Source organism: Pipistrellus hanaki (assembly GCF_964339955.1).
Source record: "Pipistrellus hanaki genome assembly, chromosome: 12".
Lineage (NCBI taxonomy): Eukaryota > Metazoa > Chordata > Mammalia > Chiroptera > Vespertilionidae > Pipistrellus > Pipistrellus hanaki.
The window spans coordinates 19450885-19477309 of NC_140514.1; positions in this window are offsets into that span (position 1 = coordinate 19450885).

Consider the following 26425-nt stretch of genomic DNA (forward strand, 5'->3'; position numbering starts at 1 on the left):
TATTTTTATTGATTTCAGTAAGAGGAAGGGAGGGATAGAAACATCAATGCTGAGAGAGAATCATTGACCGGCTGCCTCCTAGAGGCTCCCCACTGATGATCGAGCCTGAAACCCAGGCATGTGCCCTGATCGTGAATTGAGCCATGACTCAACCATCAAGTCACACCAGCTGGGCTGGGACATAATTTTTAGCCTGTGCTGGGTTCAGTAATGTGGGATCCCATCACCCTGCTTTCCGTCTTCATGAACGTAGTGGTTGCCAAGTGTAGACTCGTCAGTGCCTTGACTGTGAATGCACAGGTATCATCACATCACAGGATTCAACAACACATCACTTGAGAAATGCAACGGAGCAAGCCAGCTCCAAAATGCTGTTTCTGAGAAGATAATGTCACCTGGACTCTCTTTGGCCAGAGAATGGCCATATAGGGGAGGAGGGTCTGGAGGATAAGAACCAGAACTGCTTCCCTTCCCCCCATTAATTATGTAGTTATTATCACTGAAGGTCTGTGACTTTCCTAACACTTTGTCTTCACTCATCACCTCACCTAAATCAACCTTTGCCTTAAGAAAACAATCAGTCGCAACGTTCCACAACGGCGGCGGATTACTTGGAAGCTACACTGACCTTCTTCCCGGACCAAACTGGAATTACAACCAAAATATAGAAAAATCATCCTGAATAACTATATGAAGACTAACTGGAGAGAACCTTATAACCAAGGATGTAAAGAGGAAGTCATGTTGAGACCGAAGAGGCAAGAAAGGATTGTCCTTTGGAGCTATCTGAAAGAACATGACTAGCAGACAACTTGATCCTGGACTTCCAATGTTCAGAAATGTGGATAATAAATTTCTGTTTTAAACAAACGAAAAAACAAAAACAAAAAAAAAGGAAGGAAGAAAGAAGTTAATCAGTCCCAATACTGGTTCCACTCTTGATACCCACCTTTTTCTAGAACGGGGTGGGGGATGTCTGGCCTGCAGGTCATATAAGACCCTCGAAACCATTTGGTCTGGCCCTGCCAAAGCATTGGGGGTGAGTTAATTAAATGTTTGACCAAATGTAGCGGGCTAATTTTTTAGCTGGTAATTTTATATGGCCCATGAATGATGGTATAAATATTTAAATGGCCGTTGGCAGAAAAAAGGTTCCCCACTCCTGTTTTTGAACAATATAAACTAATGTCTTCTTTCTCCTAATGAGACACCATTTCAGATTCTCTGTGCAGAGTTCTACCGCATTGCAAAAGGTCAGTACAACTCTATTTGTTCATGGCATAATATCTTACGTTTGGGTGAAGAGGCTTTTCATGGGAGTTACATTGGATCTGTTTTAATAAATTACTCATTTTAATGTCTTACTCATTATCTGGCCTAGAATCATCTGAAAAAAATTCACGTTACGTGTTCTTTGCAATCTGACATCCTTTGGAAAAGAGCTGTTTGAATCCGAACAGAGACCCAACATGCATGCCTTAATGAATTAATTCACATATTTATTCAACACTCATTGGGGTACCTGCTGTTGCAGGACCCTGTGCTAGGAGACAGGAGTACAACAGTGTGCAGAACAGATGTGGTGCTGCCTCTGTGTAGCTCGCAGAAGGGGTTCTTTAAAGCTTGAGCAGTGTAAGCCCCCTCAGTAGTTCAGCCAGCTCTACCCCATCCATGGTCCATGGTTGTGGGGGGATCCCAAGAGAAAATCATTTCCTTGCTATAGAGCTGCTGCAGAAAGTTTGTCCAGAATTCCCTTGACTTCACAGAACAAAAGAACTGGAAGGAACCTTGGATATAGTTATCCAACTATTACTGTGTAAATTGTATTTATTATATAAGTTAGTAAACTAAAGCCCAGGGATATTGAGAAATTTGTTGAAGAAGGGAGGGAGGGAGGGAGTGAGGGAGGGGGAGAGAGAGAGAGAGAGACAGAGAGAGAGAGACAGAGAGAACATGAGATTGTGTGTAAAAGAGAAGCATAAAAATCATATGTTTTAAATAAAATGAGTCAGAATCAAGGCCATTAAAAATGGGCTTTCTGAGAGAACCCCAATTGGTTATGAGCTCCAAGGACTTATTTTTAGAAACAAGAGAGGACTCTGTTTAACGAAGCATCAATATTTCCCCTGCTTTGGACCATTAGGATTTTTTTTTTTAAATCACATAAATTGCTCAAAACATCCACTCTTTACATAAAGCTCACATTCCCATTACTGTAATGCTGTAGAAATGGCACCGTATAGTCCAACAACTGATTTCTGAGGTGGGGAGATTAAGACCCTTTTGAGCGACCTCAGGACTCTTTCCCTACCTAGGCCATAGGCAGCTCTGAGACCGAAGGTCACTCAGGGCGGAGTCCTCTCTGTCCACCTCTTCTGTATGGAGTTAGGCTCAGTCCTCCCAAACTTGCTGACCCCTGAGTGACCCTTCCAAATCCAGACCATCCTGTAAGAGTCAACCCACAAGCCCATCACCCGCAGCTCCATCAGCCCCTGGGCTGGGGGAAGGGAAGCCCTATGAGGCAGCCAGTAGAGATGGTCTCTTAGGTCTGGAGTGAGAGGTGTCCAGGCTGGGGAGGCAGGAGGGTTTCTTTCCTTTCCCAAGATTGAACCCAAATTTGCTTTGTTCTTTTGGGATCTATTCTGCTTTGTAGAGTGCCTCTGAAGGGCCTGCTGACAGTGACATGAGGGTAACGGAAGGGAATGGAAACATATGAGGGAGGCGAAACCCTGGAGAATCTGAGTCTGGTTCCCAGACGGGAGAGCTGACTGGAGGGGAGATCAGCCCAGACGGAACTTAATCTCTGTCCTCAGAGAGGCCCGCCCACTGGGTTTAGCAAAAGCCTCTGTGCTTTTTCTCTGTTCCTGGAGAACTTAGACAAAACAGCCCTGAGCCCCATGAGGCAGGGGAGCACAAGGCCCTCCCCAAGCTGGATTAGGGCCTTTATGCGTCTGATGAGTTCTGTTTCTGGAGTGACTGGGGGCACTGAGAATTGGGAGCCAGGCCACGGTTGGGGAGGGACACTTCAGGTTGTCTCCTGAGCCAGGAATTACTGGGGAGGTCAGCTGGTTAAACCCTGTGTGGGGACAAACACTGAGGAACAGAGATGGTTGGAGCCTTGCCACTTCACACAGGACCCTTCACATTTCAGATGCAGAGCTTCTGATTCCCAGTCTCACCCTCTAGTCAATTCGGGTCATTTGATTACAATTTAGTTCAATTCAACAGATATTTACTGGGTGTCTGCGGCCTGCCAGGCTCTGTACTAGGTCCTGGATTCAGATAGATCCTGCCTTTGCCTTCTTGGAGTGGACAGTCTGGCAGGAAAGATACTAGGTGTACCGGTTAATAATGTGGATTTTTTTTCAATAGATGGAGTTACACTTATGTTTATAGATATGTGATTTGATATGTATGCTGTTTTGTTGTATTGACAGCAAGCTTCAAAACTTCATATCTCAAATTTTCTGAAGGTGTTAACATCATAGATATTTTTACGCTTAAAAATGTTTGAATTTTGTGCCAAAAAAAAGAGCATTTGTGGGAAGTTTTAATTCATTACTTTATTTTGAAGAAAAGTACTGCTGAAAGTTATCATATCTTCAGGAAGCTTATGGTGAACATGCTCCGTAAGGGTACTGGTTAATAATGCGGTAACAGTTAACAATGCGGATTTTATAATAAAAGAAAACACGATAATTTCAAGAGAAACATCAAAAGTGCTTTATTCAAAGAATGTCCATTGCTAGCTACACATTTCCCCATCTTTCAGGTAATTTGTGGATACCGTCGCAATAGAACTTTTCTAGTTTTGAGGCAGACCATTCAGAGACCCAATTTTCCACTTCTTCGTACGTTTTTAAGAGCTGCTCAGAAAGTGCGTGTGCCGTCGATAGGAACGTAATCTGAAGGAGCAAGTTCTGGTGAATATGGCGGGTGGGTTAATACTTCCCAGGCAAGATTTTTTAATGTGTCTTTAATTGGTTTTGAAGTGTGTGGTGGTGCATCCTCAAGAAGCAAAATTACTTTGTCCTGTCTTCTGACCTATTCTTGTGATTTTACAATCAAAGCTTGGTTCAAATTGATTATTTGCTGTCAGTAGCAATCAGTATTAATGGTTTCACCTGGTTTTAGAAGCTCATAATAAACCACACCTTCCTGATCCCACCAAGAGCAGAGCATTGTCTTCTTTCTGAAGCAATTTGGCCTTGCAGTCGATGTTCATGGTTGACCTGGATCAACCCATGGTTCTGTGCATTTGGGATTCTCAAAATAAATCCACATTTCATCGCCAGTCACAATTGGATGCAAAAAGACTTTCTTTCGTGCCGTTGAAACAACATTTTACTGATGACTTTTTGGTTTTCCATTTATCTTTCATTCAGCTGATGTGGCACCGATTTTTCTTCCTTTAAAATCTTTTCCATTGCTTGTAAATGATCGGAAATTGTTTGCTGAGCAACATTAATCTTTCTGCAAGTTGTTTTTGAGTTTGACACTCATCTTCATCCAATAATGCTTGTAATTGTTGGTCTTCAAACTTTTTCAGTTGACCTGGACGTACTTTGTCTTTCACGTAGAAATCATCACTTTTAAACCAGCGTTGACAAGTATCTTGAGATGGAGCATGTTCACCATAAGCTTCCCGAAGTATATGATAACTATCAGTGTACTTTTCTTCAAAATAAAATAATGAATTAAAACTTCCCACAAATGCTCTTTTTTTGGGCACGAAATTCGACATTTTTAAACGTAAAAATATCTATGATGTTAATACCTTCAGAAAATTTGAGATATGAAGTTTTGAAGCTTGCTGTCAATACAACAAAATAGCATACATATCAAATCGCATATCTATCAACATATGTGTAACTCCATCTATTGAAATAAATCCGCATTATTAACTGGTACACCTAGTAGATGCTCTCGTAAAGACAAGTACTGACGGGGTAGAGGGAGTTCGTCAGAAAGGCGGATGTGGAGGAAACTGGTGACAAGGAGGGCAGCGTTTGAGCGGAGACATGATGTGGGAGCAGGAGGTGGTCAGACAAGAGGAAAAGGGCAAAGGAGAATATTCAGATTGCAGGAAGAGCATAAAGGATAATAACATGAGCCTCCTTTACTGAACACCAACTGTGCACCAGACACTATTCTAAATAGTTTAAGTTCTTACAGATAAACTCACTTAATTCCCACGATAAACATATGTGGTAGGTGCCACTATTATCCCCCAATTATAGAAGGGAAAGTAGGTACAGACGGAATACGTAACTTTCCCCGTTAGTAAATACAGACCCAGGCCTCCGGCTCCAGCCCCTGCCCCTGCTCTGAACTGCTGTGCGAGAGAGAGCTCCTGTGTGTCCAAGTGGATGGCATTGTTTGAATAAACAGAATGAGAGTTCCTCTCAGGAGTACAGGAGGGGCGACCCGTGGAAGCATAAATCTGTGCAATCTTTAGGAAAAATTATGTGGTGACATGCATGCATACTCTTTGACCCAGTATTATATATATATATATATTTTTTTTAATTGAATTTTTACAGAGAGGAAGGGAGAGGGATAGAGAGCCACAAACATCAATGAGAAACATCAATCAGCTGCCTCCTGCACACTCCTCACTGGGGATGTGCCCACAACCAAGGTGTGTGCCCTTGACCGGAATCGAACCCGGGACCCTTGAGTCCACAGGCCGACGCTCTATCCACTGAGCCAAACCGGTTTGGCAGACCCAGTATTTTCACTTCTAGAAACACAGCCAAAGGAAATAATCAGAAATGCACACAAAGGTATACAATGGGAAATGACTAAAATGTCCTTCAATAGCAATTGGTTAAAAATGACTATAGTATATTTATACAGCCCAACATTATGGAGCCCTTAACAATTAAAAATCCAGTTTGTTCCTCCTGGTTTGTATCTTAAGGAAGGATGAGATAGGTCTGTGGAAAGAAAAGGGGGGTGAGTTCCTCTGTCGGGATAACAGAAGTTCTTGGGGAGGCATGGAGGCCGCGCAGAGGTGAGGCCTGAAGAGCAGTGAGACCCGGGGAGGAGGTGTGGCCAGTCAGCGGCCAGCCTGGGCCCTGGCATTGGCTCCAGGCTCTGTGTTTAAAGAGCTTTTAAAGCTTATTAAAAAGGTTTCTTAGACATCAAATGGCTCTTAAAAAATCAATATTTTGATGATTTAAGTGCAAGAGAATCAGAAACATATGGATCAAATTTCCCTCGAATTATACACACTTAAAAAAAAAAAGTGTTGGTTTTTAGCAAGCCCCAAATATTTTTAAAACAGATAGAGACATTTTTCCTCATATCCAGACAGAGCTCTGCTAGGTCAACTTGAAGAGGTCAAAGAGGAGGTAAATGGGAATGGGGCAGGGCTCGGGGGGAGGGGGGCGGGGGGTGCGGGATGCGAGGGAATTCCTCTAGCTGAGCCTTCTCATGTAGGCAGAGCTGCAGGGGCAACTCGTGTACCTGTGTGCTGCGTGTGTACCGTGTGCTGTGTGTGTACCTGAGTGCTGTTGTGTATACCTGTGTGCTACATGTGTGTACCCATTCTCCTCTGAGCCTGGCCAGACCTCCAGAGCAAACTTCCACAGCCAGTGGTGTCCCTCTGTGTTCCATATGTACTTGTGTGTCTAGTACTAGTCTCAACCTGAGGTCTGAGGGTTGGTCCCTTCCTGAGTCATCCTCTCACCCCCCCTGCAGTGGATGTGCTGCTGCCCAGCCCTGGACGGTTCAAGCCAGATGGGCGCAAGTATCACCCAGCCCAGAGGTGACCTAATGTTTCTTGGCTAGGGGCTCGGCCTGCACACGAATCTTAAGAATGAAGTCCAGTGTGTAGGTGATAAGACCAGAGAGAGAAACATCAGCGATGAGAGAGAATCACGGATTGGCTGCCTCCTGCACGTCCCACCCTGGGGATCGATACCGAAACTCAGTCATATGCCCTGCCTGGGAATCGAACTGTGACCTCCTGGTTCTTAAGTCGAAGCTCAACCACGGAGCCATGCTGGCCAGGCCCAAATCCTTATTTTCCAGAGAAGGAAGCGGAAGCCTAAGCAGGAAGACAGAAGGCCGGCGGCAGGGCCAGAGGAAATGCTCCCACACACAGCAGCTCAGCTTATTTCAATCCAAACCAGGAGTCACTCCGCCCACCATTTCTTCTGCCCCAGCACCAAATCCTGTGAGTGCTGGGTGACCCCCGGAACCTCAGTGTTGGTCTGGTGGTGACAAAGAGGTTTTGAGGTTGACTGGCGTGTGGGGCCTTCCTGTGCTCAGCGCCACCTCTGGTTGGGAGTGGGAGCGCCCCCTTCTTCTGAACTCTGTGCGGGAACCTTAAGAAGTAAACAGGCCAAACCTGGAGGCCTGGGCCGAGACAGATGGGCTGGCTTGTCACCTCCAGTCCCTCCCGCCTCTGTGGTTTAGGCCCTTCCTGGTCCCCCCGGCCCTGCTGACCCAGGGAGTCCCGAGTGAGCTGCGTGTGGAGCCAGAGGAGAGGCCAGTGCCCTAGAAGGAACGGTTGCCCCATGAGTGGCGGGGAGCAGTATTCTCCCGCTGCCTCCTCACAGGGCTTTGGTGGAGGTCGCAGGAGAAGGACGTGTCCAGGCATACTCAGAACCGTTTGATTCTGTTCCTGTGCTGACGGCCAGAGGGCCTCCCTATACCTTCCCAGGGAGGCACCGCTAACCACCTCCTCCTCACAACGTGGAGCGCCCGCAAGTCTCCTGCCAATAAAGTAGGGATCACGTTGAATAATGGGTATTTCTCCATTCCTGGACAGAAACACTTCTAGGGAATGTTGTAGGGGTGTTTATCCTTACCAGGTGAAGAGTAGAATCAATAAAGAAGTGCTTCTAACTGGGGGAGGTGGAGTCGATCACCCCGGAGGGTCTGCTCTCAGCCATTGTTGGTCACCCTCCTCTCAGCCTGAGCATTTAATCAGGAGGCCAGGTTTTCATAGACGTTTTCATGAAGAAGCCAAAGAGAAGGTCAGTGGGAATGGGGCAGAGCTCAGAGAAGGCTGGGACCTGAGCCTGAAATGGGTAGAAGACACCACGGAGAGGTCAGTGGGGAGACCAGGTCTTTCTGGCAGTGAACTTCAAGCATCACCCAGTGCCCGGCACAGAGCGGGGGCGCTGCATGCAGGTTTGCTGAGCAAATCCACAAACGTTGCCACAGCCTCATCCCCAGAATGAAGGCTTCTGGGCGACACAAGTTCTCCAAGGTCCCCCATTCCTTTCCCTTCCCTCTTTCTTTCTCCCATGTTCCTTCCCACTCTCCCCACATGTTTCCTGCAGGCTGTCAGCGGCATTCCTGTCCTCACTTCCCCAGTGGACGCTCAGCCGCGTCAGTGGGATCGTGTGTGCGTGGGGGCACCAGGGCTGTGAGGGGCCTGCAAGGAGACAAAGGTCCCTGAGTGAGACTCAGGGTGCAGCTGAACTGCCCTGAACTCTCCTTTTTGTTTTCAAGGAAACGCATAATCCAAGAACCACCCACGGGCCCTGGCGGCCCTGCTAAGCAGGGCTGGAATGTGCTGCCTTTCCCATTAGTAATTGTTTTTTTTCTGGTTAGCCCGTAACCCTTCCCCTGCTGCCTCCCTGCCGCTGGAGCGGGGACCTCTCTTCAGGGCATCCACAGAGCTGGGGACAAGGAGGCTGCCCTTTGCAAGGTTTCCCCAAACTCTGCCGCCCATCTTCCCCAGAGCATGGCCGGTGGGGCTGAGGACCTGACCTTGGCCTGCAAGCCCATCTGTCTGCACAGGGATTCCTTCCAGTTCTCCTGTCTGCCTCTGCTCTTGCAGGAGGGGCCGGGGGCTGCCAAGGCCTCGAGGACCCTGGAAGGCAGCCCGGACTTGCACGGGGCCTGCTGGCCTCTGCTATGGTGTCTGTGTATCCCACTGTGCGGCTGTGTCCGTGATTGTGAACGGGTGTCAGCACGAGCTGGTTGTCGAAATGTGAGTTGGTGGGGGCGGCTGTGATCTGGGACAGGGAGGGCCCACCTGTGGCCTTGGTGTGTGTGTCTGTGTGTGTGTGTGTGTGTGTGTGTGTGCTGGGGCTGAGGGTGTGGGAGAAAGAGGCTTGCTCCTAAGCTGACTCAGCCCTTCTCTTTCCCACCCACCCATTCCGTGCCTGAGCCTTTGCCCAGGAAGCAACACCCTCGGCCCCCTTGTGTCTACCAGTGCCTGCCCTACCCCCATCACCAAGGGTGGGGAGACGTGGCCCTTGGGCCAGGTCCCAGTTAGCGCCTGGTCTCTAATCCACAGGGAGTCAAGAGGTCAGAGGTTTGTGCTGTTTCTTGATCTTCCCAGCTAGGCCCTGTGTGCCCTGGTCCTGGGGGACTGGTCTGGAGCCCTCTGGCTGCACTGCCTGCGGCTGCAGCTCAAGGCCAGGCTTCTGCTCAAATCAGGGAGGCCCCTGCAGAGTACGAAGGAGCACAGGGTGTCCCTCCCTGCAGCTCAATGCCACCCTCTGTCCAGACGGACCTCGGCTGCCTCCCCCTCAGACAGGCCTGTCGTGCAGACTGTCATTCTTAGAATGAGCGCTGACACTCTGGATGGGAGTGGGCAGCAGGGACGCCGTGCCTGCACCCCCACAAGTGGGCGCTGAGGATCACGGGGGGCTGGGAAGTCAGGAGGTGGGAGGGTGGGGCCTGCTCCACCAGCTTGTCCCACCGCTTGTGCCCTGAGCAGCTGGCGGGGAGGCCGTGCCAGGCCCGGTCCAGTGTGGCCGCTGAACATTTGGTGCAAATCAAAGGCTTTTTCCAGCCGGGACAGGAGTGCTGCCGAGTGGGGTTTGGGAACGGGCCTGGCAGGGCGAACACTGCCCTAATTGAGGCCCTTCTAGACTTTTAATTATAAGCAGTGTTTTCTCAAGCTTCCTAATTGACCATGGAGACCCACGGGTGCTATGGCCCATGCCAGGAACAAAATAAAAATGCGTTGTTCCAGCTCTTTCGGCACGGTTTTTCTTTCTGGTCTGGCGGGGGGGGGGGGGGGGGGGGGGGGAACAGCTCCCACAGCGAAGGCCAGAACCCTCTCCCAACCCCGAGAGACCACAGCCACAGGTGTGGGCGCACCTGGGATGGAACATGCAAGCACACAGAAGACACCTGTAGAGAAAGGCACGTGGACAGACACACGCCGTCACTGTCGTGGCCGTGGCCGCAGATGCTGTAAACACCGGGCTGGAAACCCGGCCCAAGCACCCAGAGCAGATTAGGAAGGAAAACACTGCTCCTGGCTCTGCCAGCTCCCACCTCCACCTCCTCCTCCGTCCGTCCGTCTGTCCCTCGGGGCCAGCAGGGCTGGGCTGCCTGGGACCCCTCCCCCCTCACACAGCCTGTTCACAAGGCCCAGACAGATCTCAGCCCCCGCTTGGGTGTCCCGAATGCTTGAGAAGCCTTTGTCCTGCTCTTGTCCCAGGCCCTGGGCGGGGGAGGGACTGACTGGGGAGGAAGGCCAGGCTCTTGTCTGTGGAAAAACAAGGGCCCGACACTGGGCACCCGGCTGAATCTCTGTGGCACCTTCCCAGAGGAGCATCTACACTGTAGGTTCTACTGGCGTCTGGGGAGAGCCGGTTCGGGTTACAGATGCAGAAGCCTGAGGGGCCTGGGCCCCTGAGCACCGAGCCCTGCCTGTGCACAAAGCCACCTAGATCCCAGGCAATGCAATCGGGATCCCAAGGCTGGCCAGGGAGTCTATCTTTTATTTTTTTATTTTAAAAAATATATATTTTATTGATTTTTTTCAGAGAGGAAGGGAGAGGGACAGAGAGTTAGAAACATCCATGAGAAAGAAACATCAATCAGCCGCCTCCTGCACACCCCCTATTGGGGATGTGCCCGCAACCAAGGCCCATGCCCTTGACCGGCATCGAACCTGGGACCCTTTAGTCCACAGGCCGACGCTCTATCCACTGAGCCAAACCGGTTTTGGTTGAGTCTGTCTTTTAGACCACGGATCGCCATGGTGCCTTGGGCACTAGATGCTCAGACATGTTTGCTGATTCAGTGAAAGGTCCATGCTGGCCCCTGGGGCCCCTGACAGCCCTGAAAGACAGAGCTAGTTCCCCATCTCCACGCTCCCCCCCAACATGGGTGATCTTGGGAGGAAACCCAGGTGAGCCCCCCTCCCCTTCCCCTCTTCCCCTGCCCCCTGTGCTCCATGCCTGTGGGGCTGGACACCTGGAGAGCCTCCAGTTCCTCTCCTAGTTAATGTCCAATGACAAGCCCAGGACTGGCATCGTGTAGACATTTCGGGGGGGGGGGGGGGGGGGGCCTCCCAGTGGGGAGGGAGGCCAGACAACTGGGACTGCACGGCCATTTTGTTGGGTCCCCCAGGGTCTGGGCAGTGCCGGAGGCCAGGAGCAGAGAGGGCCCTGCCCTGCCAGCCCCGGCGTGGGTCGGCTGAGCCTCGGCGGCAGTTACGGGCCGTTGCTATCGCCCCTTATCTGGGGCTCCTGGCTCTTACACCACGTCCCCAACGGCCCCGGAGCCAGGGGCCCCTGCTGCTCGCTCCCCACACAGACCGTTGCTGGGTTTCCGTTGTTTGGGGAGGGAGTGAGGGGCTGTCTGCTTAATTAATCATTCTCAGGCCACCCTGGGAAACTCATTAAGCCACCTCCCGGGGCTGGGCGCAGGAACGCGGCTCTCAGAGTTGGAACTTCCTGGTCTGCCAGGTCGGGGCCCATTTTCCCTTCCACTCATGGGCCCTCGCATGCGTGAGAGCACGTCTGTTGCAAGTGTGTGGGAGTGGAGGAGAGAGAGGGGAGCACTCGCCAGCGGGCCCTTGTGTCCATGATTGTGTGTGTGTGTGTTTGTGTTTCCTAGATTCTGCAAGGAACTTCCCCTGATTCTTCTTAATTACCAGCCTAGGAGAAATTCAAGATGCTTGGAGCAAAGGTCAAACTCCACCTGTTTTCCCTGCACTTCATTTTCTGGCAGTTCCCACAATAGCGCAGATAAGTAAAAGATTAAGGCAATCTTTTCTAATTAAAGTAATTTAAAAACGGCGATGATTGCACCTTTCATCTGAAAGGGAAAATATTTACTCATCCAAACTGCAGGCCCTTGAACGCATTCAGGAGGTCTGTTTTGACAAACAGATCCTCCTCCCCTCCCCCCCAGCCCATTCTTTTCTGCTCCGGGGACACACACACACACACACACACACACACAAAGGCTGGTTTATTTAGCAAGAGAGGGCTTGCCTGGGGCACCCTGGAAGCTGGGGGAGGATGGAAGTGGGGCAGGTTTTAAGCAAATGGGTGCTTTTTGTGGGTGTGGTCGGAGAGGGGCCGTTGGGATTTTGATTTGACCGATGGATGTTTTATTGTTGTTCCTTCCCCAAGGGCCCCCCACCCAGGGCTCCCCTGCCTCCCTCAGACAGCTCCACCTGGTTAGGCCTCTTCCCTCTGAACTGCCTGGCACGGAGAGTCCAAAGTGGGGGAACTGGCTGGAGGTTTGGATATAGCCTGCCGCCCATCCTTTCTCCAACGCACGTGTTAAGTTGCCGTCTTGCACACGGCTCTGTGCTTGCCATTCAAGTCCTTCGTCCGCTCTGAAGGGGTGCTGTGGGGGCCGGCGGCCCAGCCCCTACCCTCAAGAAATACAGAGCCTAAGGAGCTTGAGCAAACCGCCCTTGGCTCACCCTGAAGACACCACCCAGGGTGCAAGCTGCCTATTTCACGTTGAGTCCTGAGGCCAGTATCACCATCCAGCTTCCTGGTTTGACTGCACAAATTACTTTCCCTAACCAGGCAGTGCTCCCTGTGACATGGGACTGTGGGGACCGAGGTGCGCTGACATTCCAGGGCTGGGGCTCTCGGGGCTAGGGCCTTTGGGGAGTGGGAAGATGAAGGGACAAAGGTGTGACTGTCCAGTCCCATGGCCTGAGGGTGACCGCCCTCCTCCCGGTCCCCACTGCCAGGAGAGAGGACATGCTTTGGAGCCGGTGCAGCTAGAGCTTGAAGCGGCCCCAATGGGCTAATCCCACGTGCAGGCTGCTCCCCTATCCTCAGAATATGGCATAAAGGAAAACCATGGAAAGCAGCCCCTGCAATGTTGAGCCCAGCTACCCCCTGAGAGGGGCCTGGCTGCCTCTGCGTGCCCAGGGCAGGCGAGGCAGTGTCTTCAGCATGACCCACAGCCCTCAGGTGTCCTCAGGCAGCAAGCGTGGGCAGATCGTCTCTGCAGGGAGCCTACCGCCCAGGTCAGCGGGGCAAGGAGGAGGGGTGGTGTGTGTACGTATGTGCACTTGTGTGTGTGCTGTGTGTCTGGCTGTTTGTGGATGGGCTGACTTTGTATCCCGAACAGCCTTGGTATCAGAGACTGGGGTTAGCCCTACAAGGTCCCCCCTGTTCCACAAGCTCACCCAGAGCCACCCCCAAACTTCCCTCTCTCCCAGCCTTGCTTCTCCGGTGACAGCTCTCCCCGGGCCACCACTTCTCTGCCTGGCCCCCGGCCACAGCTCCCACTCCTGGAAAGCGGATGCACTGGCACATCGGAAGCGATGGTTCCCACAGCCCATCTCACATCTCAGCGCCTGATTTGAACCTGACCCCAACTGGCCTCTTTTCTGCTGGTGGGAAGCACCGGGGGGTGAGGGGCGCTGGGGAGAGGGGCTATGAGAAGCTATGAAGGCCATAGATTCTCTCCGAGGAGTATTGTCAACCTAAGTGTGCATACGTGCCCACCATGCAAAGGTGCAGACAGCTGCAGGGACTCCAAAGCCATCCCCAGAATCCAGGTTGGGAACTTTGGGTCCCACAAGCCCAACTGCCAGGGTTTGTCTCTGGGCCACCCCCACCCTGTCCGCCTTTCAACCTCATTCTAACCCCTCCCCCAGGAAGCAGCAGAGCCAGCCCCTCAGGCCCAGCCTGAGCCTGCAGGTGGCCCTGGGTAAGGCCAGCTAGCCAGAGCTCCCTCAGTGAATCGTGTTTCACCAGCCTATGCATTTGAGATTAAACTGCTCAGTGGGAACAGTCCCCAGAAGACTGGAATCCTTGTTGCAAAACAAATTTTCCCTCTGAACATAGCTATCTCTTGCTTTCTCTGCCTGCATTCTGACTTCTTCCTCTTCTTCTTCCTCTTCTTCTTCTTCTTCTTCTTCTTCTTCTTCTTCTTCTTCTTCTTCTTCTTCTTCTTCTTCTTCTTCTTCCTCCTCCTCCTCCTCCTCCTCCTCCTCCTCCTCCTCCTCCTCCTCCTTCTTCTTCTTTGTCTTCTTCTTCTTCTTCTTTTTTGTCTTTCTTGCATCCCAACAGCTTTTATCTTCTTCCTTTCCTCCCACTGAGACAAACAAACCTGCTGTAAACAAAGTTTCAGTCCACGCTCTTAAAGAGGCAGCACATGCTTGCTTAGTACAGGCTGATCTCCCATTCCTGCTCACCGTCTGCCAGAGACGAGCGGTGTGGTTCCTGGGGGTGTTTCAAGCCGTTCAACACAAAGTGCCCTTGGTTTTGCCTCTCCTTCCCCACACCTCACAGCAAGACACAGAACAGGAGGGACCAGTTCACTATAGCAGAGGCCCCCCGGCTGGTACTGGTGAGGTTGGACAATGAGAATATTGTTTTCTTTTGTCTAGAAGATGATCTGAAAAAGGATTCTTTTCTTTTCAGGCATGATTTAAAAAAAAAAAAATAAAGAGATTTTCATCTCAAACTCCCCTTCACCCTTACCACCAGCAAGTGAACTATCTCTGAAGAGGTAATGGCAAACTGGAAAAGTGTGATGGGAGGGCCAGATTCAGTGTACACTCAGCATTCCTGGACTCTGTGACTTAAAGAGGTTCTGGTCTTCACTTGACTCGATTGTGTATTGTGTATTGCTGGGTTGCTGCGCTGAAGTGGGGGTAAGTGTGCATGCGTGTGTGTGTGTGTGTGTGTGTGTGTGTGTGTGTGTTGCCCTGCATGGGGGTCTCCATAGCCCTGGGTATGTGCACAAGTGTCTGGATGGAAAAGACTGTCTGTCCTTGAGGGCAGGGCTGTTCTCATTTCCACCCCAAGGGGCCCATTTGTAACAGTTCCCTGAGGAGGCAGAACTGCTGTCCCCCAGCCCGCATCTGAGGAGCAGGCCTGGGCGAGGTGGCCCTGGTCCCCTAACCCATGTAAAGGACCCCCTGTGCCATTTCCTTGGCCCCTGCTTCTAGGGCTGGCCTCCACCGGGTGCAGGCAACATCATTGAGGTACAAGTGCTGCCGGTCCTACGCCAGAGAGCTCTGCAGAGCAGACACAACCAACGAGGCGGCTTTTCTCCTTTAAGAGAAGACATTCCTCAGCCGGACGGTTGCCTCCCGGGCTCTCTCCCACTCCACTCGGAAGCCAGGCAGAAAATATGCCTGATGGGCAGGATTATGGGATTAGTCAGCTCTCCCAAAACAGACCCAGAGGCTCTGGGTCCGAAATGAGTTTTGGTCTGAGGCCTTCCCTGTGATTAGTGACAGCTGTGACCACCGGCCAGCCCTCCTCCTCTCCTGGCCCTGTCTCTTCCCCGAGTGCTGATAACTCAACTGTTACCTTAATCACAGGCCCAGATGTTTAGGGGAAACGTGAGCCCTGTGGTTCAGTGACCCCAGGCCCATGGAGGAAGGAATTACTGATTGGACCAAGGATTTGGCTTTGCCAGCCTCTCCTTCCCCCCCGCCAGAGAGCGGCCCCCAGAGGCCACCCTGTGCTGGATGGGCCAAGGGGGTTGGGAGCTATTAGGTGATGGTCTGTAATCGGTCCAGCTCCTGTCTCAGGTTCCTGCCAGGCCCCTGCTCCTACTGGGCCTCTGGGCCCAGCTCCCAGGGCCCCCCTTCCAGGCTGGGACCGGCTGGGCACCATGGCCCTCTTTGCCCTGGGCCTGCCCTGCATCTCAGTCAGTTTGTGAGCTGACTGCTCCGGTTCCAGAGCTGGTGTTTCCTGGGAAAGGAGCTGCTGATGACCAGTCAGCTGAGGCCACCAAGCAGGAACAGTGGGACGTGCGAGGATGTCCCTGAGAACAGGTCCAGGGCTTGGCTAGAAGTCAGGAGGTGCCTCATCGTTCCCTGCGTGGGCCCAGCGGCCTTATCTGCTGTTAGAAGTTCCTTGCAGAGAAAGCATACACTCACAGCCTGTATCCCTATAGGCCATGCTCTCCTTGGACCTTATTTTTTTTTTTTTTCCGGGTAAAGGATGAAATTTTGTTTATTTCCTAAAGCCAGCATGGTCCTCTTTTCATCCCTTTAGCTCCTCAAAAATTTTTGGTGGATCTGACCTGGTAGCTGTCTGGAAATGAGATGCTGCTGCCATGTGACAGCCACGGGCCTGGGGGGTGGGGGGTGGGGTGCTGCCTGGCCTTGGCTCCGCTGGGCTGTTCCATTCCAGGCCACACCCAGAATCCCGAGACCAGGACATGCTCCAGAGCACGGCAGGACCAGGGGCTGAGTCAGCAGAGCCCAGAGCTCTGCAGATGCTGACCCCAGACCACATGGGAACTGGGGTCAAGGCTGAGCCCCCGGTCCACTGGGCGCCCGTGAGTGCCGGCTGGGACGTAGAAAATGTGTTTGTGCCCGTAGCACCCAGTTGGTGCTGGAGACGGAGTGGCATGTGCTGGCGTGTTCTGGCCTCCGGGCTGCAAGCTGTTTATTTGAACAATTAAGAACACGACTTCAGCTGAACCACAAAATCAGACGGAAACCTTTATCTTGGGTGGCAGGCTCTTGGTTTCCTCCTTTGCCCTTGCAGGCTGGCGAGTGGGGCACGTTGGACCGGATGTTCTGGAAGTGATTCCAGTGGCTGCGGCCTTGGAGGGACCAGCAAGCCTTCTTGGTTGTCGTTCATGTGGATGATGGGGACAGAAGGGGGGTGTTAGGAGGGGACTCAAGCTCATGAATCAGAGAGCCTAGGGCCTCGGGGGTCCCTTGAGGTGAGGATGCGGCTTCTCCTGCAGTTGGCGTGAGGCGCTGTATCTGCTGGACCATCTCCTGCTACATCAGAGATGACTGTCTCCAATTATCTCCATCTCCTCCTCCAGCCAAGAAACATGTGAGATCACGTCACCCGCCCCGACTCCAGCACCCTCAGTCCTCAGTCCTGGAGGTTCTTGGGGCTCTGGTACAATGAGGGGCTCATGGGTAGATAAGTCAGGTATTTGCTATAACCCTCCTTGAAGTTTAAGCTTTCCCCCCAAACAAACCCAAGCCTCCTCCAGTAATTCCGGGAGGAGCCGGCGTGCCTCGGCCACAGCCGGTCATGGTTGGCCACTGAGTTGAGACATGTGGTTGCATGATCGGATGCCGGAGGGCTCTGTGTGGTGTGGCCACCATGGCCTCCCTCCCCAGCTGCTCTCCCTCACCCACAGCCCCCACGGCGGGCCCACCCTGCTCACAGTCTTCCAGGGCCCCACCACGGGCCCACTGGGTCTCTGCAAACACTGATAGCCTTGTTTCTAGAACCTCGCCTTTTAAATCCTGTATTTTACTCTGTAAGTACTCATCCTTGTGGATCTCATCTCCCTAGATGCATGCTGTGAAAACTTCTTGGGGCAGGAATATCCTTGTCAATCACAAGGCTCTCCTCTGCCCTCTGCCCCAGTTGAGGTCTGCGTTGAGGCTAATGAGTGATTTGGGCAGTCACCACCTTGGCTAATGATCCTTGTCACAGGGTGTGTGTTGGGGTGAGGGTACTATGGGGGGGGGGCACTGCAACACATCTGATCTGTCTTAGCTACCTTGGGATGCACCCCTCCCTCCAGCCCCCCACCACGAGGATAGGGTGCAAGGGCCAAGCACTTGAGAGGCAAAAGGGTGATGTCTCCCTGTGGGAAGTACCTTCTCACACTGCCCAGTGTGGATTCCAGCAAAGGCCATGGAGGATGGGAATCTGGATGGAAACAGTCAATTTTTCAGTCTCTTTCCCCATTCTGGCTTGAATCCCAATTTTAAAAGAAGTGCAGCAAAGAAAATAAGCCTGCCTAGGGCTGAGCCAAGGGTGGGGGAAGTCGACAGTCCAGGGAGATGAAAATTAGACACCAGAACGAAGAATTCTGCATTGTTTCAAAACCAGTCAATTGCTTCCATATTCATGCAGGCTGGTCAAGAGACACAGACTCAGTAAAGCGGGGAAATAGGATAATAATGACAGAGCTGAGAAGAAGACTGGGGAGGACCATGGGTTGCCTGTCAGCTGAGTAGGCCCGCAGCTCCAGGCAGTGAGAGGGCATCCCCAGTCCCCTGCCTGTCCCCTTCAGGACTGCTCGCCCAGCCCACCCTTCCACCCCTGCCTGGGCAGCTCTGAGGTTCTGACTGGGGGCAGGCCCTTTCGCCTCGTTGGCCCTTCATTGTGTCCCACTTTCTGGAGACTGGGGAGCTTTTCTAAGTTGCTAGCTGAGGGCCTTGGGAGAACGAGGGAGGCCTGCCTGAGAGTGGAGGCTGCATATGGAAGTGGAGGACAGAGGGACGGGACTGAGGACTCTGGGCCTCTCTCCCTCTGAGAAGGAGACAAATGTAAGAGGGGAGGTGGCTCAGCATTTCTTGTCATGTGACTTCACCCTCAGTTGACGACCTCTCCTCCCAACTCCCGCCATGCTTCAGGGGAAGAGGCCAGACAGCAGGGGCAGTGGGTAATAACCACGCCTGTTTACTGAGTGAGTGCCATGCCCCAGGCACTGGGCTTCATGCTCCATGGTTATTTTAGGGTGTCACCATGACACCCTCCCAAGGTGGGAATTGTTCCCCTTCTGCAGAAGAGTGACCATCTCAGGCCAAGGAGCTTGCTTAAGGCCACACAGTTCTTAACTGGCAGAGCAGGGACCTTGCTCTTCATTCCTGTTACCAACTTGGCCATGACCCTAGCGGGGAGCGGCCTGCCCCGCAGAGTCCCTGTCCGGGGTGGGCTGGGACGGTAGACTGTGGCGGAGCCTTGCCTCACTCTCTCTCAGGCTGTGTGGCTCTGAAGGCCGCTCTGGCTTCCTTCAGGACACAGTGCCGCTCCCACAGAACCCAGCCCATGTGCTCATCATCTGGGCAGGCCTGGCTCCTCACCAGAGATGTGGACGTGCCTGGGTGTTGGGACCGGAAGGAGGCATTGAATGAACAAGTTGGAATACGTTTGTGAGCAGTAACTCGCCCCAGTTCCTGGGGCCATTTTCCATCATAAAACCCAACAGTTTGTGCAGATCCCCAGTGCAAGAGCCACGTCCAGGCAACAAGGTTTGTGGGGGCTGGGTCTGCAAGGAGCTGAGCTCTCAATGGAGGCCATACGCCCTCGCCCATCTCCTCCCTCCTACCCTCACTGTGCTTGGCACCGAGGGTCCTGCCTTCCTCCTAAGCCTCATCCAGTTTTCTGGGGCAAGCACTTCCCTGATCATCCTTCACCCATTGAGCTGGCTGCTTCCTTCTCCTTGGTAGACCATAGCCTTAAAGACTTGGCTGAAACCCATTGCCCACAGCGCCCGAGGGTACATGCCGCTGTCCAACATGGGAAGAGGGAATCGCTGTCTTGGTCCCAGTTCAGGAGTCTGACCAGCCTCTCTTGGGGAGGGGTAGGAGCAGGGGCAGGGGTCGTGTTATACAGAATTATTGCTGGGGGTGCTATGAGAGAGGATATGAATTTAGTAGGGGATCATGCTACAGACTGTATGTAAGTTGGTCCCCAATATCAGTTTCCCCACCTTTCTTTTCTTTCCCCCTGCAAAAAGCTTTGTTTCTTTTTGGTCCAATGCATGGGAGAGGGCTCCATGGTGGTTAAAGGAATGGTTAATGGTTTCAGGGAGAGGCTTAGCTGAAAGCCAGATACCAGGGGAATGCAGAGGGACCCCCTCACAGGCCTCTGGACTCTAAAGGCTCCTAGTCGTGCTTGAGGGTGAGCCTGTTGAAGAGATGATTGCCCAGCCCAGCCCAGCCTGGGGGCCGGCAGCCTGTGGAGGTTAGTCATCTTCTTGATGAGTTTCACCTCCTCATCCAGGAAGTGGTTCTCCAGGAAGTCACGTAGACGAGAATCTGTGCCAGGGGTCCTCAAACTTTTTAAAGTGGGGGCCAGATCACGGTCCCTCAGAGAGCTGGAGGGCTGGACTATATGAACTACTAATCCCTACTGTAACACCTTGGCTGCGCTCACTGCCCAAAAAACCTGGCGGGCCGGATCAGACTCCTCTGCAGGCCGCATGTGGCCCGCGGGCCGTAGTTTGAAGACCCCTGTTAGAACCCAGGGCCTGCAGCTCCAAAAGGATCTGCTTCAGACTCCTCTCCAAGGTCATGGCGGCTTCCCTGGCGTCCTAAGTTTTGCCCCATTCCTCTTGAGAAGGCTTCAGCATAATCTGAGAGGATGCTGCCACCACACTGGTTTTGCATCTTACACTGTTGAAGCAAGAGACAGATCCGGGGCCATGGGCAGCACTGTCCCCCCATCTTTCTTAGTTAAAGAACTCCCAGTGTTTGCTGTCTCAAATAAAGACTAATGTCCTTTCTCTTCTCCTCTTCCTCTTCCTTACTCTTTCCCAACTTCCCTTGCAGCTGGATGTGGTCATGTGACTAAATTCTTGCCAAGGTCTCGTTAAAGGGTAGGGAATACCCTTTTTTGCTTTTTCCTAGTAGCTGGACTCTGGAGCCAGGCTTAGTTGAAATCCTGGCCTTGCCACCTAGTTATGTGAACTTGGGAAAATTACTTAATCCTTTTTTTTTGCCATAGTTTTCTTAGCAATAAAATGGGAGTGAAAGTAATATTGCTATAGTAAGGCTATTGTGAAGATACCATGGAGAATCATTATTCCGAGAGTCATTAGAATGGTTTCTGGCACATGGTGTGTGTTTCTTAAGTATGACTCTGATGAAAAAGATGGTGATGATGATGGAGAAGAGGACGTATAGGTTAGAGTTTGAGTGCCATATTGGGTGAAGAGGTAGAGCCATATGTTTAGGGTGGCCTGGACCCTTAATGGTTGTTGAGCTAAAACCAGCCTCACGGGCTTGCCTCCTGACTTTGTTTATAGAAGAGAAAAATAAACTCCCACCTTGGTTATGCGGGGTTTTCAGTTACTTGCAGCCTAACCTAATCTTAAATGATACACAGCCTTGTAGGTCCAGCATGCACCCCTGTTCACTGTGTCATGTTGTAGTCCCTTGAGACCATGTCTTCTTGTGCCAACTTAGGTTGTACATTTCTTTAAGACAGGGTAGCCTGTCTGGCATGGCTCAGTGGTTGACTTATGAATCAGGAGGTCACAGTTCCATTCCCAGTCAGGGCACTTGCCCAGGTTTTGGGCTCGATCCCTAATAGGGGGTATGCAGGAGGCAACTGAGCAATGATACTCTTTCATCTTGATGTTTTTATCTCTTTCTCCCTCTCCCTTCCTCTCTGAAATAAATTTAAAGAAATATTTTTTAAAAGACAGAATAGCATTCCACTTTCGTCTTTCATGTTTCTTTAAAAATCCTGCTCACACTAGGGGCTCAGCAAGGAAGTCTTGAATGAATGGACGAAGGATGCTAAAAATTGTTCTTCTGGTTAGGTAGACGCTATCCATATTCTGAAACATCCAAAGGATTCTTTGTGTTGGCAGGTAGAAGAAAATTGGTGATAATAATAGAACAGTGTTTATCTAGCACAATGCCTAATGGTCTAAGTACTTCAAGTGCATTATATTTAACCGTCATGACAACACTATGAAATAAGTATTCTCATCAGCCTCTTTTTACAAATGAGGAAATTGGGCTTCAGAGAAGTGGAGGTTAAGGTCTCAGATCCAGGCAGTAGAGCCAGGACTCAAGGTCAGGCAGTCTGATTCCAGAGCCTAGGGTCTTAACAGTTTTGCTATGAAACTTTCTCCAGGGACTTCTTCTGTGGGCCCTTGGGAAGGGAGATTGAAATCACAGAGAACCTGTTCAGGCCAGCCCAAAACACACCGCTTCAGAGACACCCTGCTTTTCTTTTCACTCTGGAGGTTTGTTTGAAGGGCTAAGCTTCAGGTAGACTGAAGGGGAGATGTCAGGGTTTCCCTGAGGGATGAAGATTCACGTAGGCCTTGACCCCCTGGACCAACCCAATCTCTTTCCTCGGTGCTGCCATTTTTGTGGGGATGACTAGCAGCTGATCCAACTGGCTAATCCTTGGCAAAATGGTGATAGAGGCAGATTGTCTTTGTTTCACTCTTTCCTGCCTGTCAAGCATCTGATGTTCTATAAGGGCCTTTACTTGTTATCTTAGCAAGGAAAGCTTCATTTGGAAAGATAAAAATAATGAAAAATTTAGTCCCGTCCCTCCAAATGAAAATTTTATGGTGAAATTTTAGGCAACAAAGATTCTGGGGTTGGAGAGCATCCTGCTGCCTCTCAAATCACTATTGTCAACTTCTCCTTCTTCTCCTTTCCCTTCCCCTCCTTTTCTCCCTTATCCTTTTCCTCTGCCTCTCCTTCTCTTCCTTTTTCTTTTTAAACCATTTGCATCCACCTCTCTTCTACCCCACCCCAGGCCCTGCATGTCCTTCATGGCCCACTTTCAGTACCCTGGTCCAGAGCTTTCTCTGATTATTATCTCACACGTTGTCCATCCTGTCACCTGGCCATCCCTGGCTCAGGGCTCTCATGGCACTTTCAACCTGGGCTGCATGCTATGGCACCTCTTCAATTTCTGGGCCAATTCCCCAACTGCTGCCTATGTCTTTGGATTTCTTAAGGTGTTTGTTCTCAGAGGACCAAGGCCACATTGAATTGCCGGGGATGTTGCTACAGGAGTTTCTATTGTACTTTGGGAAGAAATGGCCTCCACGACTTCTTAAGGCTCTTTTCTGCCCTAAGATTTAAAGATTTTTCTCCTCTTTCTCTTATTTTCCTTAAGGTTCCTCATTCAGTGTTGGGTAATGCAGGTGCTAAGGAAGGATTTCTTGAGCTAAGTCTTCCTCTCCATGGAAGCAAGTGTGAAGGGCCATTGAGGCAATGGTAGAAAAGCTCTCCTGTTTCTAAAGATCTCCCGACAAGGAGGCCAAGTGCTTTCAGGGTTTGGGGAGTGGCACTTTTTTGAGGCCACTATGTTACCTGTTCTTGCTTGTGCTCTAATGGACGCCCTGGCGCCTCCTTTGGCCTGGTTAGCATCCATGAGCCTCTGGTCCAGTCTCTGGGCTGGAAACCACAGCTGGCCCTTCCTGAAATGACTCAACATCCAACTTGGACTCAGCTCCAGCTGGCTTCAGGCGGCCAGTCTCACAGGACCAGGCCAGGACCACAGCGTTCCCAGCTTTTCTCAGAAAAATCCTGCTGCTGACCAGGGACGCCATGCCAGAAAGTCTGCAAAACGCAAGCGCAAGCACTTTCAAGCTGTAGCTTCATGTCTCCCGTCCCCGCGCCCTCGTTCCAACGAGCTCCATGATGCCCAGAGAGGACACATGTTTCTCCCTGTGACCAGGGACTCAGGTCTACAGCCACCAGGAAACCCTTTAGGATGTGGTTGGGAGAGGGAGGTACAGCCCTTGAGTTGGAGCCCTGGAGAGCATCCTGCCCCTCTGGAGCCTGGACCCTTGGCCCCAATGCCCCTGGAAAACACGGCCACTCAATTCTAGACAAAGCAAGAGGAGGTGTCAGGACCTGGGTTTAAATTTGCACTGTGACCTGGTGTGCAAAGGCCCTTTGGCATCCCAGGGGATGGCAACCACGTTCCCAGCATTCAACTCGGGACCTTCCTGTCTGCCTCCCCGCTTCCCCCAACACTCTGGTCCACAGGGAAAAATGAAGACTGAAGGCACAGGAGGAAACAGCGACCCATTTCTTTACATTTCCTTGAGACCCCATGGACCTTGCATCTTGCCAAGCCTGAGTTATTCCTTCCTGAGCACATTGAATCCACTGCCTGGCATGTGTCCTTGATGTCCTAACCCTGTTCACATCCTCCCCATCCTTCAAGGTGTGGCTCAATCCTGCCTCCACCTCCTCCCTTCCCTACCACAGAGTCCTCAGGGACCTCTTTTTCTCCTTTGAGCTCTTAACTCTTGGCATCTGCACCACTCTTGTGTGGCATTAATCCACATTCAACATTGTGATATTGTTTATTGTCTCATGTGGCTAGGAAGTGTTTTTGCGTGTTCATTTTCCATCCACTTTCCACACACTTGAAACCAGCTCTGTCCAATAGAAATATAATATGAGCTACATAAGGAATTTTTAATTTCCCAGTAGTCCCATTAAAAAAGTACAAAGAAACAGTCAAAAGTAGTTTTAATAATATATTTTATTGAACCCAATATATCACAAATACATGAAACAAAAACATTATTAATGGGATCATATACATTTTGGGGGTACAAAGTCTTCAAAATCTGGTATGTATTTTACACTTGCAGCACATGTCAAATTGGCTGCTAAATTTTCATAGAAAACTATTTATCCATATTTATATTTTATAATGACCTCTCCTTTTGCTCTGTCTGCTAAATATTGGACCAGAGCCTCTTCTTGGCATTTCCAAGATGGAACCATACAACCAAGGGATTTCTGGGAATTGTAGTTAGTTCCCTGCTTCTTTCAGTGCCACAGAGGAAACCTTGGAAAGGGGTAGTGTGGTGTTGAGGCAACAACAGATGATCAGGTGTCCGTCATTTTCTGGATGAATGCTCCTAGGAGTAAGTGGGAGGAGTTGCCATGTGGGAAGAACAGTAGAAGCAGAGCTCACATGGGGAGATAAAGCAGTAAACAGAGCAGAGACCCTGATAAGCCAAGAAGAAGGGAATCTGTAGTGGTGGTGGTGGTAGGGGAATCAGAGAAGGAGATGGACAGAGGAGAACAATGGGTCTTGGTGGGGCCCCGAAAATGTTCTGGGCTCTCAAATGCACCAGGGTCATCAGGTGGCCAGGCCCACACCTCAGTGACACCCCAGCAGGGGAAGGTACTCACAGTTGTCCCTCACCCCGACTCTGGGTGCTAAGGTTTGCTGGGACAAGGTGGTTGCTCCCAATGTCTCAAACTCTGTAAACGCAGAGGCCATAGGAACCCCACCTCCTCCAGGAAGGCTTTCCAGTCAACTCCCTTCAACCTTACCCCTTTATTTGGACACTTGCTCAAACGTATATGGCTTGTTCAGTTTTGCATGTGCTGTATTACCCAATCTAGCCTTTTGGAGTCGGAGGCCAAACTTGTCTTCTAAATCCCACACAACCCTTAAAGGAGCTCCCCACATCTGGGCTGGAAAGAGCTGAAGAAGGGGCCAAGGAAAGATCTGTAGGCATTAGCAAAGCCACTGAAGATGTTCCTGTCACCACAGGCAGAGCTCTGGAACAAGGGGCAAACGTTCATGTAGGGCCACTTTCCTTCACACCAAAGGGCAACCAACCTGAATGAGGCTAAAGGAAATCAGAGATCAATTGGAATCAACCTTCAGATCATCGGAAGGAGTAAAACACAGTATGTGTGTGTGGGGGGGATGGGGACGCATCCTGGTTGCTATGGCACTAAGGGCATTGGGCCACACCCACCAAGACTGGTCTGAAACAGCCATGACTTTGAAAGGAAACTCAGATAAACACCAAGTCCTCTGGGAGAGGCCTCCCACAGCATTAGAACAGTGGCCAAATAATGAGGAGACCCCCAACTGAAGACTCCAGAAATTGGAGGTACCTAACGACGCTTCTGTTCTTTCTTAAGGACTTTAGGGCTAGGCTGAATTTATGGCCTATTGCCCATCTAGTTCAATGCCAATCATCTTATAGATGAGAAAACCAACATGAATTCAGGTCAGGTTGGAGGTAGAGTCTAGTTTCTTGGCTCCTCCTCAAAGGTTATTCCTTCTTCTCACCTTTCTCATAGTCCTTCTTACTAAGCTCACATCAAATATTCTCTCTTCTGTCCTCCATGAGGGTGAGGGTCTTTTCTTGTGTATTTCATCTTCTGTGCCTGTTGCATCTGAGGATCTTATGGTTAGTCGAATTCCATTTAGTGATCTGGAGGGGAGTACCCATCGGATATAAAATTGGACCCCATGGACCCGTTGTCCCATCCAAAGTCAGAATGTGCTGTTTGAAGCAACGAAATAGTGTTGATTTGACAAGGCTTGTCCCAGAAGACTGTCTTAACTCCTCACTGCACTCCCCGAGGACTTGGTGCTTGCAATTCAAGTGTCTGGCACCAGATGGCAGTGTTGTGCTGTTATGAATTTTAGACAACTTGCTGTTCTGAGAAAGGTTTTAGATTTCATTCATTCCTTCATTCAGTCATTCAGAAAGTATTTGCTGAGTGCTTACAATTTTCCAAGTACTTTTTAGGTACTTGGGATACAGTAGTAAACTAGACACACAAAGCTGTGCCCTCTTGTGTAGGGAGATGATGAATAAATGAGAAAAACATTTAGTATATCAGATGATAATAGAGGGGGGGGGGGAAAGCAGAGGAAGAAAAAAAGAAGGGCTTGGATGGGGGATGTTGTGAAGTTAAAGGGTAGATCATAGATTATAAGATCATAGAAATTATACGGAGAATTTAGGCAGTGGGTGA